Source organism: Typopeltis vanoorti, chromosome 11 (assembly GCF_054136105.1).
Source record: "Typopeltis vanoorti isolate ZY-2024b chromosome 11, IOZ_Tvanoo_1.0, whole genome shotgun sequence".
In the NCBI taxonomy this organism is placed as follows: domain Eukaryota; kingdom Metazoa; phylum Arthropoda; class Arachnida; order Uropygi; family Thelyphonidae; genus Typopeltis; species Typopeltis vanoorti.
The window spans coordinates 107,074,500-107,088,753 of record NC_143559.1 but is presented as its reverse complement, the minus strand read 5'-3'; the positions used below and the strand labels follow the sequence as shown (position 1 = coordinate 107,088,753).

Genomic DNA, 14,254 nt, shown 5'->3' with positions numbered 1-14,254 from the left:
AGACTATTGTTCTCAGATTTGGTCCCCAGGATTATAAGGGGATAAATTAACTGTGGAAAGGGTACAAAGGTGGATAACAAAGATGGTTTTGTGACTGTACAATGTTCGTTATGAGGATCGGCTGTGGCTGTGTGGAGTGCAGAGTTTGGTGGATGGAAGAAGGAGAAGTGATATGATTGAGACTTTTAAACTATTGAGAAGTGGTTACAGGTTAAAAATATCAAGCAATTTTTAAACCTGGTTTAAAAATTGCTTGGTATTTTTAACATTTATTATACCCAAGGTAAAAATACTTTCTACTATAGGTGGTTACAGGGTTGACACTGGGGAGTTCTTTTGGTTGGTTGAACAGCAGGAAGGAGTGATGACAAGAGGCCATCCCTAGAAGTTATGAAAGGAAAATGTGAGCAAGAGGGTGAGAACTGGTTTCTTTGCATGGAGGGTGGTTGAAAAATGGAATGCATTGTCTGATAGAGTGGTGAGAGCAAGAACGGTCAATGAATTTAAGGAGCGGCAATGTAGACTTTGTGTTTCCTAGGAAGACTTCCCACGATGAGTCTTTTGTCTCCATGGAGCCCTGAATAATAATAATAATGATAATAATTATAGTATAACCAAGTAAAAAAACTTCGAATTTAATAATACTAAGACATTAAAAGAAATATACAACATTCTAAACTTTATCTACAACTTAAAATCTAAAAAGATAAACAGATCACATCTTATCTTAGTGCAAAATTATGCCAGCTGAAAAGAACCATGTTTCTTAACTGAATCTGGACTTCTCATGAAAGAAACAGTTTCTTTATTTCTTCAGTCGAAACAGTTCCTTATCCAGAAAATAAACTCTTCTCCTACAAAAGACGAAAATAACTTTAGATTTGCTATTCAGAGTAGGAGATACGAAAATTCTGACTTGAATAATAAAATCCTCTTTCAAATACTATCTAGCATTCCCTTCTAATTGTCTTCTGGAAAAATTCTGGAAAATATTTAAATATAAAGAGCTAATAAGCTTCATTTCGGCGATGTAAACATTATTTAAATTAAGGGGATATTAAATCCCACATTGTTTTAAAACCGAATAAGAAACTCAAAGATTGGAATCAGAGAGTTTCATGCCGAATATAGTAAACTATAAAGTATCGGCGATCACTAGCGTGAGCTAATGCAAGTGACCCTAGTACTTAGTACAATACCGGACAACTCGTAGCAAAGGTGGGAAAGTTCTGATCGCTATTCTTAGGTATTTTCCATAATGTAAAAACACATTTCCTAGGAAATGTATGCTGTTATTACATTATGGTGGGAGGTCACTATCCAGACCGGTTTCAGCCTTTTTTGAGGCTTCATCAGGTGGTGAAGGTAACACAGAGGATTGCTGCAATAATGAGAAGGATGCTGACCTGCAGAGATAAATGAGTTATCATTCCGTTGTAGAAGATCCTGATCAGACCACACTTAGACTATTGTTCTCAGATTTGGTCCCCAGGATCCCTAAGAATAGCGATCAGAACTTTCCCACCTTTGCTTCGGCATGAAACTCTCTGATTCCAATCTTTGAGTTTCTTATTCGGTTTTAAAACAATGTGGGATTTAATATCACCTTAATTTAAATAATGTTTACATCGCCGAAATGAAGCTTATTATCTCTTTATATTTAAGTAACTTAATGGTTGCACCTGTTTGGAAACTCGTATAGCAGAGTATAAGTTCTTTTTGCTATACACTTTGGTATTAATTTGGTCTAGCTACTCACTGTAGCCTCAAAAAAGGCTGAAACCAGTCTGGGTAGTGACCTCCCACCATAATGTAATAACAGCATACATTTCCTAGGAAATGTTTTTTTACATTATGGAAAATACCTAAGAATAGCGATCAGAACTTCCCCACCTTTGCTACGAGTTGTCCGGTATTGTACTACGTACTAGGGTCACTTGCATTAGCTCATGCTAGTGATCGCTGATACTTTATAGTTTACTATATTCGGCATGAAACTCTCTGATTCCAATCTTTGAGTTTCTTATTCGGTTTTAAAACAATGTGGGATTTAATATCTGGAAAATATTCCTCCTTTCTTTGAAGATTCACAACTTTTTTTCCCCTCTTATATATGAAGGATTTCCAAGAAAAAATGATGAGACACGTAAAAATTGAATTGCTGTTCTATTCTCACATGTAGCCCTCAAATCATTACTGTTATAATGAAACTTTTAATATCCAATAAACATTTCTCCTCCTATATGAGGAACTTCATTTATCAAGTTCCAAAATTCATCTAATTTCCTCACAACTGTTATTCTTTTGCAACATAACATAACAGCTAAAACTTCAAAACATCTTTTTTTTGCAAGGCTACTACAGTGAAACTTTTACTAACTTGTTATAAAAATTTCTCCATATCCCCCACGTATCTGCACATCTCTTACAGCTTTCCTTAGCCTTCTCCCTCATTCCATTTAGCTCCTTTCAGTACCATGAGCATTTTTTACTAGTTACTGTGCTCTTTCCACTCATGCAATTCTCTACACACATAATATTTCTGGTTCCACTTCATTTGTGAAGTGAGATAAGCCACCACAATTACATGTTTATCTTCATGGCACTTTAATTGTAAGCAGTAAAAACATCTTTAGTGAACTTAGTAAGTCTTTTAACTTATGTATTTTAAACATACCCAAATGTTAAATTATGATCTTTATTTTGAATATATTAATTTACAAGCAAATTTTCTGCTACACATTCATTGAATTAAAATTATTATCATTATTATTATTATCCTAAGACCATCATTTTACTTGTGATTTAAGCCAATACGAATGCAATTTGGTTGGCTAAATCCCAAATTACCAGCTCATCCTCATTCGTTCAGTATCCAGGTAGATACCTAACAGGGGACACTACAAAAAGGTGAGGTTTGAACATTAGGTCAGAAAACCCTGGTTGGTTTTCTGCATTTTTTTTTAAGACTATGTGGAGGTCTCCTCTCAGTTATACAGCTTTGACCCTTAAGCACCCACATCACTCTATTTGATATTGCCTGCCATTCAAGAAGAATAGCCTTGTATTTAGTGTTAAATATTACAGCTACTCCTTCTTTTCCCTGATTATTAATGCCTGAATATAACATTTGTATAAGCAATAAATACAAAATGTTATATTCAGGCAATAACAATCAGGAAAATGCAAGAGTAGCTACAGTATTCAACACTAAATATGAGGCTAATCTTCTTGAATGGCTGGCAATATCAAGTAGTGATGTGGGCAAATATCAGAATGGGGAACTGGATAATGAGACATATGCCTTTGTGCGTATGGTCCTCCAAAAGAAGCTTCTACTAAAGTAGAAATGGAGGAATTTTTTGAGGTTTTAGAGAAAGCAACTGCACAATGAAAAAGGAAAAGTTGGTCCTTGTTAGGGATCTAAATAGCAGAGTAGGAGCTGATTGTCAGACATACAAAAATATTTTGGGAAAATTTGGAAAAAAGAGCAAAGCTAATAATAATGGCAAATACCTGTTGGTGGATTTCTGCTCAGGATATGGACTGGTTATTACTAAAACAATGTTCCAACATAAAAATGTGCACAAATACACATGGAGAGAAGAGGCAAGGAATAAGAAAAGTCTCATTAACTATGTTATTGTTTATAGTGATGTTTTCTCACCGGTGCAGGTCACCAGAGTGTACAGAAAATTTGAAATTGGAAGTGATCACCATTTACTCTTGAGCAGGATAAAATTGAATTTCATATTGAAAAGAAGAACATGTAAGAAAGTTTTAAAGTGAATAAAAGTTGAGCAGCTCTCAGATGTCAATTGTAGACTGAAATACACAAACATTATTCAAGAAAAAATGAAAGAGTTTGAGAGCTGGAACCAAACCTTGTAGAGTCAGTGGCAAGCCCTGAAGAAAACATTGAGTAATTCAGCCAGAGAGTCACATGATGAGATTGTCTGCAAGGATACAAAAATCAGAACTCCTTGGTGGACTTCCTCCTTAATCTCCTTTAACAGGAAGTTAAAGAGGCAAGAAGAAAGCATATCAAAAGTTCCTGGCAAATAAATCACCTTGTACTCTTAGAGAATACAGAGACAAATGTAAGACAGCTAAACACTGTGTAAAACTAGCTTAACAAAACTCATGGGAAGACTTTGGCAAGATCATAGAAAATAAATATCAGGAAGGTGGCAAAATATTATGAAGGCTATTGAAAAATCTCAGAAATAGAGGAAAGAGTGATGTAAATGGAATCAGAAATGATAAAGGTGACATGAAAACTGGAGAAAAAGATATCCTTGGTGTATGGAGTAATTACTTTGACAAATGAATTTTGCTAAATGAAACAAGGAAAGGCAGTGGGAGTAGATGATATTTGACTAGAAATGCTCAAGTATGGAGATATAAAAGTCTTGCAGTGGCTGCACTGCATAGTTCAGAAGGCCTGAACAGAGGGATGAATTTCAGATGATTGAAGTAGAGCTGTCATAGTACCTATATACAAAAAGGGAAATGAAACTGAATATGAAAATTACAGAGGTATTTTTTCCCTACTGAGCGTTCCTGGTAAGATTTATGCAAGTATACTTGAGAAACGGTTGAGAAGGATTGTGGAAGGGAAACTTGGTAAAGAATAAACTGAATTCAGGCCAAATAGAAGCTGTCAGGATCAGATTTTCACTTTACGACAAATAGTTAAGAAATCTTGGGAATATAAAAAAGATCTGTATTTAAGTTTTGTAGACCTGCAAAAGGCATACAACAAAGTGGCAAGAAAAGCTATTCAAAATGTTAGTTATATGGTGTCAATGGGGGGCATTAAATCAACAATATTTAGTCTTTTTTTTGTTGTAAAATGGTTTGATGTTAAATCCTGTGTCAGACAAGGATGTACATTATCCTCTCTGTTATTAATTATTTATATGGATCCGATTATGAAGGAAAGTAGTATTAAACCTGATATTATTATTATTATCCAGGCCTCCATGGAGTCAAAAGACTGACCGTGGGAGGTCCTTCCTAAGAAACACAAAATCAAATATCAAAATTGGAAATGTTAATCTCAGCTGTCTGCTTTATGCAGATGATGTTATACTTTTAAATAAATCCAGTACAAATCTGCAAAATTCCCTGACTAAATTGAATAACTGTTGTAATAAATTTGGCATGAAAATCAGCAATAACAAGACAAAGACAATGAAAATAGGCAGAAGCATTGAAAATATCAACTGCATTGTGAATGGAGAACCTATAGAAAAAGTAAAACGTTTCATCTACTAAGGCACAATTTTTAGTGAAGAACATAAATTAAATATAGAAATAGACAACAGAATCAACAAAAGTGGTATGGTAGAAAGTCAAATGAATAAATTTAATATGGTATAATAGAGAAATTAATCAAAACATTAATTTAGCTGTGTACAAGAACAGTGTTGAAACCAATTTTATCTTATGGATCTGAGAGCGGGGTTAGAAATAAAACACTTGATCAAAGACTAGAGACCACAAATATGAGACTCCTGATAAAGATTAGGGGCATGAACAGATGACATCAATGGCAATATAATATTAAAAACAAGGATATTAGGAAAGGACTTGACATTGTTAGCATCCAGGAATGTGTTAGTAGAGTAGTCTGAGGTGATAAGTTCACTTAAACAGAATGGAAGAGGAAAGATTAGCAAAACAAGTGTTCTTTGCCAGGTTGTCAGGAAAAAGACCAAGATATAGATGGATTGAAATATAGGATCTGATAATGTTGGAGTCTTGTTAGGTGGTAACAGACTGATTTTTAGGAAAAATTGTTGATAGGAAGTTTGTGAGAAAGTTTCTGTATCATCTGTAGGTTGCAAGCAGCATGTTGACATACAAATCAGTGATTTTATTTTAGTAAATATTCAGTGTTATCACTTATTAGTAGTATTTTCCTTGTTTATGACTTAGTAATTGAGTGTTTTTGTTCTGCAAGATTTATATTCATATTCTTCATAAACAGTATTTTACATTGCATCAATGCAAACAAAAACATCAACAATAGTGAGCAAGACATCTTTGTTCCGAGTCTATCATGAGGTATTTCTTGCAGTGTGGCGCTTGCTCGATATACTCATTACCAAGGATTAATAGCTAACAGTATGAAAGTGAAGAGAGGGTATGTTAGAAATGTTTTGTGAATTGCCAGCAATGCGAGATGTGTTGAAAGGTATAAAAGTTGATAAAGGCAATATAGATATCCTGCAGGATGATTTAAATAAATTGGCATTGTGGCAAAAGATAACAGTTGACAATTTAATGTTGCAAAATTTAAGGTTATTCACTTTGGATGAACAGATTACATGCTTTGTATTGTATTGATGGTACTGGATTGTAGGAAATTGATGAGGCTAGGAAATTTTGATATGATGGTGAACAGAGTTGAAGTTCATAGGGAATTTAGTACATCTAATGGGTACTAAATGAGTATTAAAGTCATCATCAGTGACTTTAGTTATCCAAAAATTGATTGGGTAGCTAGCAGTTAAATCTTGCAGTTAAATTAGACCAAGGATTAATAGCTAACAGTATGAAAGTGAAGAGAGGGTATGTTAGAAATGTTTTGTGAATTGCCAGCAATGCGAGATGTGTTGAAAGGTATAAAAGTTGATAAAGGCAATATAGATATCCTGCAGGATGATTTAAATAAATTGGCATTGTGGCAAAAGATAACAGTTGACAATTTAATGTTGCAAAATTTAAGGTTATTCACTTTGGATGAACAGATTACATGCTTTGTATTGTATTGATGGTACTGGATTGTAGGAAATTGATGAGGCTAGGAAATTTTGATATGATGGTGAACAGAGTTGAAGTTCATAGGGAATTTAGTACATCTAATGGGTACTAAATGAGTATTAAAGTCATCATCAGTGACTTTAGTTATCCAAAAATTGATTGGGTAGCTAGCAGTTAAATCTCATGGAAAGAATGAAGTCGAATTTTTTTGAGCTGTTATAATACAATTCCTTAAGCAGCATGGGAAAGAAGTGTGCAGAGGGAAGATTTATTAACTATACTATTTATTCACAGATCCACCCCTTTTTTTTTTTTCTTAACCGAGGCCCTTTATAAATGTGTAAATGCATAACTAGAGTTTATAGGATAACATGGAATTTATTGCAGTTGTGGCGAGAATTTGCTGAGAGCCGTGGCAGTCTCTTGTAATCCAGCTGCTTGGAGGCTTGAATTGGAGGATGGTTTGAGACCGGAGTACTGTTTTGCAACATTCCTATGTCGATTGGATGTCTGCACTAAACACGGTGTCAATATGGTGACTTGGAGGGAGCTCTGAGTTACCAGGTTGACTAACAAGAAGCGAACCGGCCCATGGCGGAAACGCAGGAGACCGGGGTTTGATTCCCCACTGGGGAGGTATCAGTTATTTTGATTGAGTGGTGGAGACGGAGAGTTGTGGAGTTGTTGTCCTCCCTTGATGAGTCTTTGGACTCCGTGGAGGTGTAATATAATTGCAGTCACCCATAATACCACAACTGTAAACTGGATATTTATTTACCTATAACAAATCTCTTTATATTTGTGCTTATTCTTTTTCTTAGACATGCCATTCATATACAAGTGGTTCGTATTTGATTAATGCAGGTTGAAATATAATTACGTATGCATCTTGGAAATTTAAACATACTAACCAGCTATAGAAATTTTCTTAATTAGTGGTTACTTATAACCAGAAAGCAACAAATCATATTCTTTCTACATAGTTGTGGTTTCTCTACAAACACACATAGCAGTTTGCTTTGTGCCTGTCAGATGGAAAACTGGAAATATGAAATGACATGACATCCTGTACTGTAGGCAATATGCAATGAATACAATTTGCAGCTTGGCATGGACATGTTAAAAGATTCCGTAGACTAATCTTTTCTGAGATAATACCGTGATCAGTTCATCACTGATTCTTCTAGTTAACCATCTTCTTCTATGATTATAGACCCTGATAAAATGATTATTAATATTTATGGCCAACCTCTCACTCTAAAGTGATAAATGCCTTATTCAAAAGTCCTGGTTTCATTGTTATCCCTAATCTGTCTTCTATGACATCGAAGCATTGTTGTCCTTAAAGAGGAATAACAATTTTATTATTACAAAGGCTGATAATTGCAAAGTAATTGTGGTTCAAGACAGTAAAGAATTATTATTATTATTTGGTGTCTCCATGGAGTCGTGGAGACCAAAACTATTATACACACAGAGCCTATCATATCTCTTTTTAAACTCATTCACTGTTAGGGAACTCACAACTAATTCTGGCAATCCATTCCACTCATTCACTACTCTCCATGCAAAATATCTGGTCTGCAAACCCTTACAAACCACACTCTTACACAACTTCCACAGATGGCTCCTAGTTCTATTTGTCATATATTGAAAAATTTTCTTTGAATGAAATTTATAACTCCCTTTAATATCTTAAAAGTTTCTATCATGTGTCCTCTTTTTCGTCTATCAACTAAACTTTGTAACCCACAAACCTTCAACCTATCCTCATAGGGAGTATTCCACAGACCTGTCACTAGCTTAGTCACTCGTCTCTGAATCTTCTCTACCACCTCCTGGTCCCCAAGAATGCCATGGAAAACTTTGAAAAATGTATTTAATGCTCTGACACCACATATATTCTCTTTTTGAAAATCCAGTCTCTTGTTAGTCAAGTGGAATAAACAAACTCATTTATGATGTCTCCAGTTGAGATGATGTAAGCAAAAATGAGCTTAAAATCTATCGTGGCCACCTTCCTACACTCTAAAACAATTACAATAAACAGATGTTCCATTATGACATGACATCAAATGCATAGATTCACCTTGTTACAAGGTAAACATCTTAACACTTCATCTTAGCCCAAATGATCTTTTAATTAGTCTTGATATTGTATTCATCTCTTCACTTTTATCATCTATTCAGGCTACTTAATATGTTAGGACAAATTTTACTAACAAATAGAGAATACTGCCATGTGTATACCTCTTTCTCCTGTACTAGTTCATTACTTTATTGAATGGTTTAAACAGGTAACTGCTCCATAATCTAGACTTCAGACATAGTAAATGATACAGATACATGAATGATAATTTTGCAGAGTGCAAGGCAATGTTGTTGTGTCCCAATTTACGATTATTAGGCTTTCAATTATCCTTACATGTGAAACTCTACTTATCTTTATCCAAATCTTATCTATATACGAGATATCACCCAAATACAAATATTCAAGCTTCTTCTCCCCTTAGTATCCTTAAATATTTATTTTTATACTGCGCCTTTCAGGACATTTAGTTCATCATCAAATTCCTGCCATGTACCCTCAAGGGGTTGTGCAGGATATGATAGTACTACATGAAAAAATTACATCATTACTAACTTCCTATCTACAATTTTCCTCCAAATCAGTCTGTTACTTGTCAAGACTCCAACATTATCAGATCTTATATTTCTATCGTCTAAGGCACTTTGTAACGTATCAATCCACCTATATCTTGGTCTTCCTCTGGGTCGTTTTGCTGCCAACCTGGCAGAGAACACTTGTTTTGCTAATCTTTCCTCGCCCATTCTGTTTAAGTGACCATACTACCTGAGATTAGCTCTGCTAATGCATTCCTGGATGCTGACAATGTCAAGTTCTTTCCTAATATCCTCGTTTTTAATATGATATTGCCATTGATGCCATCTGTTCACGCCTCTGATCTTTCTCAGTACTCTCATATCTGCGGTCTCTAGTCTTTGGTCAAGTGTTTTACTTCTGACCCAGCTCTCAGATCCATAAGTTAAAACTGGTTTGAACACTGACTTGTAGCTAATTTAGTGTTCTGACTAATTTCTCTCTTATTCCATATGAATTTATTCAATTGACTTCCCACCATACCAGCTTTGCTGATTCTGTTGTCTATTTCTATATTTAATTTACCATCTTCAGTAAAAATCGTGCCTAAGTAGCTGAAATGTTTTACTTGTTCCACAGGTTCTCCATTCACAACGCAGTTGACATTTTCAATGATTCTGCCTATTTTCATCTCCAATTTTGATATTCGGTTTAATACCACTTTCCTTCATAATGTGATCCATATAGATAATGAATAACAGGGGATAATGTACATCCTTGTCTCACACCAGATTTAACATTAAACCATCTTCTTGTACTTCCTTCAATTCTAACTGCTGACTTACAACTCAAATAAAGACTAAGTATTGCTTGATATAATGCCCCATGACACCATATGACTGTAGCGTATTGAATAGCTTCTCTCTTGATACCTTGTCATATGCCTTTTCCAAATCGACAAAACTTAAATACAGATCTTTGTTATATTCCCATGATTTCTCCACTATTTGTCGTTAAGTAAAGATCTGATCCTGACAGCCTCTATTTGGCCTGAATCCAGCTTGTTCTTCACCAAGCTTTTCTTCCACAATACTTGCATAGATCTTGCCACGAACACTCAGTAGGGAAATACCTCTGTAATTCTCACATTCAGTTTTATTTCCCTTTTTATATATGGGTACTATGAGAGCTCTACTCCAATCATTGGGAATTCGTCCCTCTGTCCAGGCTTTCTGAACTATGCAGTGCAGCCACTGTAAGACTCTTATACCACCATACTTCAGCATTTCTGGTAAATATCATCTACTCCTGTTGCCTTTCCATATTTCAAGCCTTTGATGGCTTTTTCTACTTCAAGTATGGATATGTATTCCTGACTGCATGTCTGGTCAGTGTTTTTTACCACTGTGCTGTCATCACTGCTTGTTTCATTTAGCAGTTTTTTAAAGTAATTACTCCAAACTTCAAGGATATCTTTTTTTCTCCTGTTTTCATGTCACCTTTATCATCTCTAACTCCTTTTACAGCACTCTTTCCTCCATTCCTAAGCTTCTTCAACAATCTCCAGAATATTTTGCCACCTTCTTGATATTTATTTTCTATATTCTTGCCAAAGTCCTCCCATGACTTTTGTTTAGCTAGTTTTACACAGTGTTTAGCATTCTTGCATTTGTCTCTATATTCTCTAAGAGCACAAGCTGACTTATTTGCCAGGAACTTTTGATATGCTTTCTTCTTTTCCTTCACTGCCTCTTTAACTTCCTGTGTCCACCAGGGAGTTCTGATTTTTTTATCCTTGCAGACAACCTTGCCACATGCCTCTCTGGCAGAATCAATCAATGTTTTCTTCAGAGTTTCCCACTGAATCTCCAAGGTTTGATTCCTGTTCTCAAACTCTTTCATTTTTTCTTCAATAATTTTTGTGTATTTTAGTCTACAGTTCACATCTGAGAGATGCTCAACTTTTATTCGCTTTAAAACTTTCTTACACGTTATTCTTTTCAATATGAAATTCAATTTTATCTTGCTCAAGACTAAATAGTGATCACTTCCAATTTCAAATACTCTGTACACTCTGGTGTCCTGCACCAGGGAGAAAACATCACTATCAACAAAAACATAGTCCATGAGACTTTTCTTATTCCTTGCCTCTTCTCTCCATGTGAATTTGTTCACATTTTTATGTTGGAACATGGTGTTAGTAATAACCAGTCCATTTCCTGAGCAGAAATCCAACAGATATTTGCCATTATTATTAGCTTTGCTCTTTTCTCCAAATTTTCCCAAAATATTTTTGTGTCTCACAATCATTTCCTACTCTGCTATTTAGAAGGTAGAAGTGGAGGAATTTTTTGAGGCTTTTTCTAAAGCCTCAAAAAATTCCTCCACTTCTACCTTAGTAGAACCTTTCGTGGGACTATAGGCACAAATAAGTCTGATTGTCCAGTTCCCCATTCTCATATTTGCCCACATTTAGTTTAAGATATAAAATTCAAAAACAAGGAGCAATTACCAAAATATGTCTGAGTGTGAAACTAATATGCAGTCGTGACCTTTATCTCGTAACTTAACAAATCCCCCATTCCCCTGCATGATTAGGTTCATACGTTTTTACAAGTGGTGTATTGAGCGCCAATCTCAGACAATTGTATTTTCAATGAACAAAAGTTTATTGAACTCTTAAGCATGGTACAGTTCATTTTTTATCAAATAAAACTCAATTCAATACTAAGAATATAAAATACAAATTAACACTAGCTAAACACAAGTATTAGGCTAAGTTCCTATATGGGAATTGCGATCATGCCGCCATAATAGATTCTATACATACAAACATATATCCAATCCCAGAACTAGTTAACACTTTACTTAACCGTTTACTAGTCTGAATGCACTATAATTCTGCATTACCATGGACATATATAATCAGTTTACTTTATCTAAGTTATTAAAACAGTATGATTTAAACTATCCTTTCGCTGTGCTAATATACACTTTTTGACTTTTAAAACTCTCTTAAATAAATTACAATGTACATGCATAAATCTCTAGGCACATGAATACTTATTAATTAATAGTAACAAGCTTATTCTCGTTCTAGTCTGGCATGTACTAAAGTCCTAATATAATTCACATTAATCCCTTCAACTGTTCAGTAATTGAACAATGATTACAGTTACATACGATTTGAATTGACACAAGATTTTCACAGCACCTTTTGACTTGGGTCTTCTACACTACTCTCTACCTTTTTCCGATTGTACTTTCCTAGGACGACCTCTTCTATAACTTGTCACTCCTAAGTTCTTTTGGCATTAAGATGGGCTTTCATGATCTTTACTTTACATGCTTCAATCAAGGATACACATAGGATCATCTATTCTATGGCTGTGAAATTCACCACATGGGCACTGACTTCTTTATAGATTACTTTCTCTCGTTATGATCACTGGGTGATGACACTTACATTATCTTCTCTCTTTTTAACTAAACAGTGTTCCTCATTTCTTACAATAGGAACACGGAATCGAAATCCCGCACACTTTGTTTCCTTGTTGTGTCGGACGGAGATAACTCCTAACCCGTCACTCAGGAAAACCGCGTGAGACCTATACGAAGACTCGTTAAGAAACTCTGAGGAAAAAAGCTTCGTGTATGTGTGGGGGGTTCATAACCCTTTTATTCGATGACCCCTACTGGCACCGTCTTCAATTTCTTTTCTTCCCCCCTTACTGGAGTCTATTTCACTGACCAATTAGAGTGGCGTTTTTCTGCTAAAACATCCTGCGGTCCGTGTGCATGCGACTGACACGTGACAATGTTTCAATTCGGGAATTATGACCTCGAGCTTAGTCTTTTGTTCAAGCTAACCTCTAAGTTACCTATACTAAATTAATCCCCTTTCCAAAATTTTCTAAGAATTAACATGAATCCTAGATCTCTTATTTCAAGTGTAAAAACTAGCCTCTCACATACAAAATCCTATGACTAATCTTCTTTGCTTTACTTAACCTTATTTTATCATATCACAACTGTAATAAATTTCTTTCCTTTTTTTATTTAGTTCAACAAACAATTTCATCTATAATTTTCACTTGGATGCAAGCATATGTTTCTTTCTTTAAATTTTATGTATTCGTTACTTTCAAAGGCTCTTAACTATATCTGCTTAGGAACAAGTTTGCTTACTTAGTTATTTATACAGGGGTTTTATTTCTTCTCTTGTTACATCATGATAACTGAAATTTTCACATTCTTAAGTTATCAGGGTGTAACAATGTTCCCCATCTTAACTTTGAAACTCTCTTACAAAGATCAATGTCATTCAAACTTATATCCAGTTTACTCTAGTAATTGAAAATGACAAACTTATTTCCTTTCTAGATCCATTTCATGATTGGTTACTCTAACATCCTTGTCAGAAATCTGGCACCATTAAAATTCTCATCTATTGGGCTCACTCACTGTACTCTACTGAGGCATTTCTAATGCAAGAAATATAGTTTGTAAAACTACCCCTTCTTGTCTGATGGTTCTGAATCTTTTGTCAACAATGTCATGAACAGTTATGTAGTTTCTCTGTCAACAGTCTGCCAAAAGTTAAGTTGTCAACTGTGTTGCCATCCTGTATATCAAAAGTGTATCTGTATATAACTCCAAATTAATTAGGTTCATCAGTATCAAATTGGCCTTTAACCACCTTAATAAATTTGCCCTATCCTTTGCAAAGTATAGCCTCCCGTCCATTTGGCCTACTCGGACATCTATCAAATTCTCTGCACTTATGGTCTATCATACTTTAGCCAACTGGAATATCTGTGGCTGTTCATCATAAGGAACATCTAGACTATATTAAATTCCGCAATCTGGATTTACTGAACA

At 34.9% G+C, this 14,254-nt stretch overlaps 1 protein-coding gene and 1 non-coding gene across 3 annotated transcripts in view; both read left to right on the top strand.

Moving 5' to 3' along the window:
• Window positions 1-14,254, top strand: part of LOC150101913 (syntaxin-1A-like) — a 219,174-nt gene that overhangs the window by 147,515 nt on the left and 57,405 nt on the right. The window lies entirely within an intron of this gene.
• Window positions 7,174-7,467, top strand: LOC150101914 (signal recognition particle RNA). Its single transcript, XR_016549098.1, has one exon.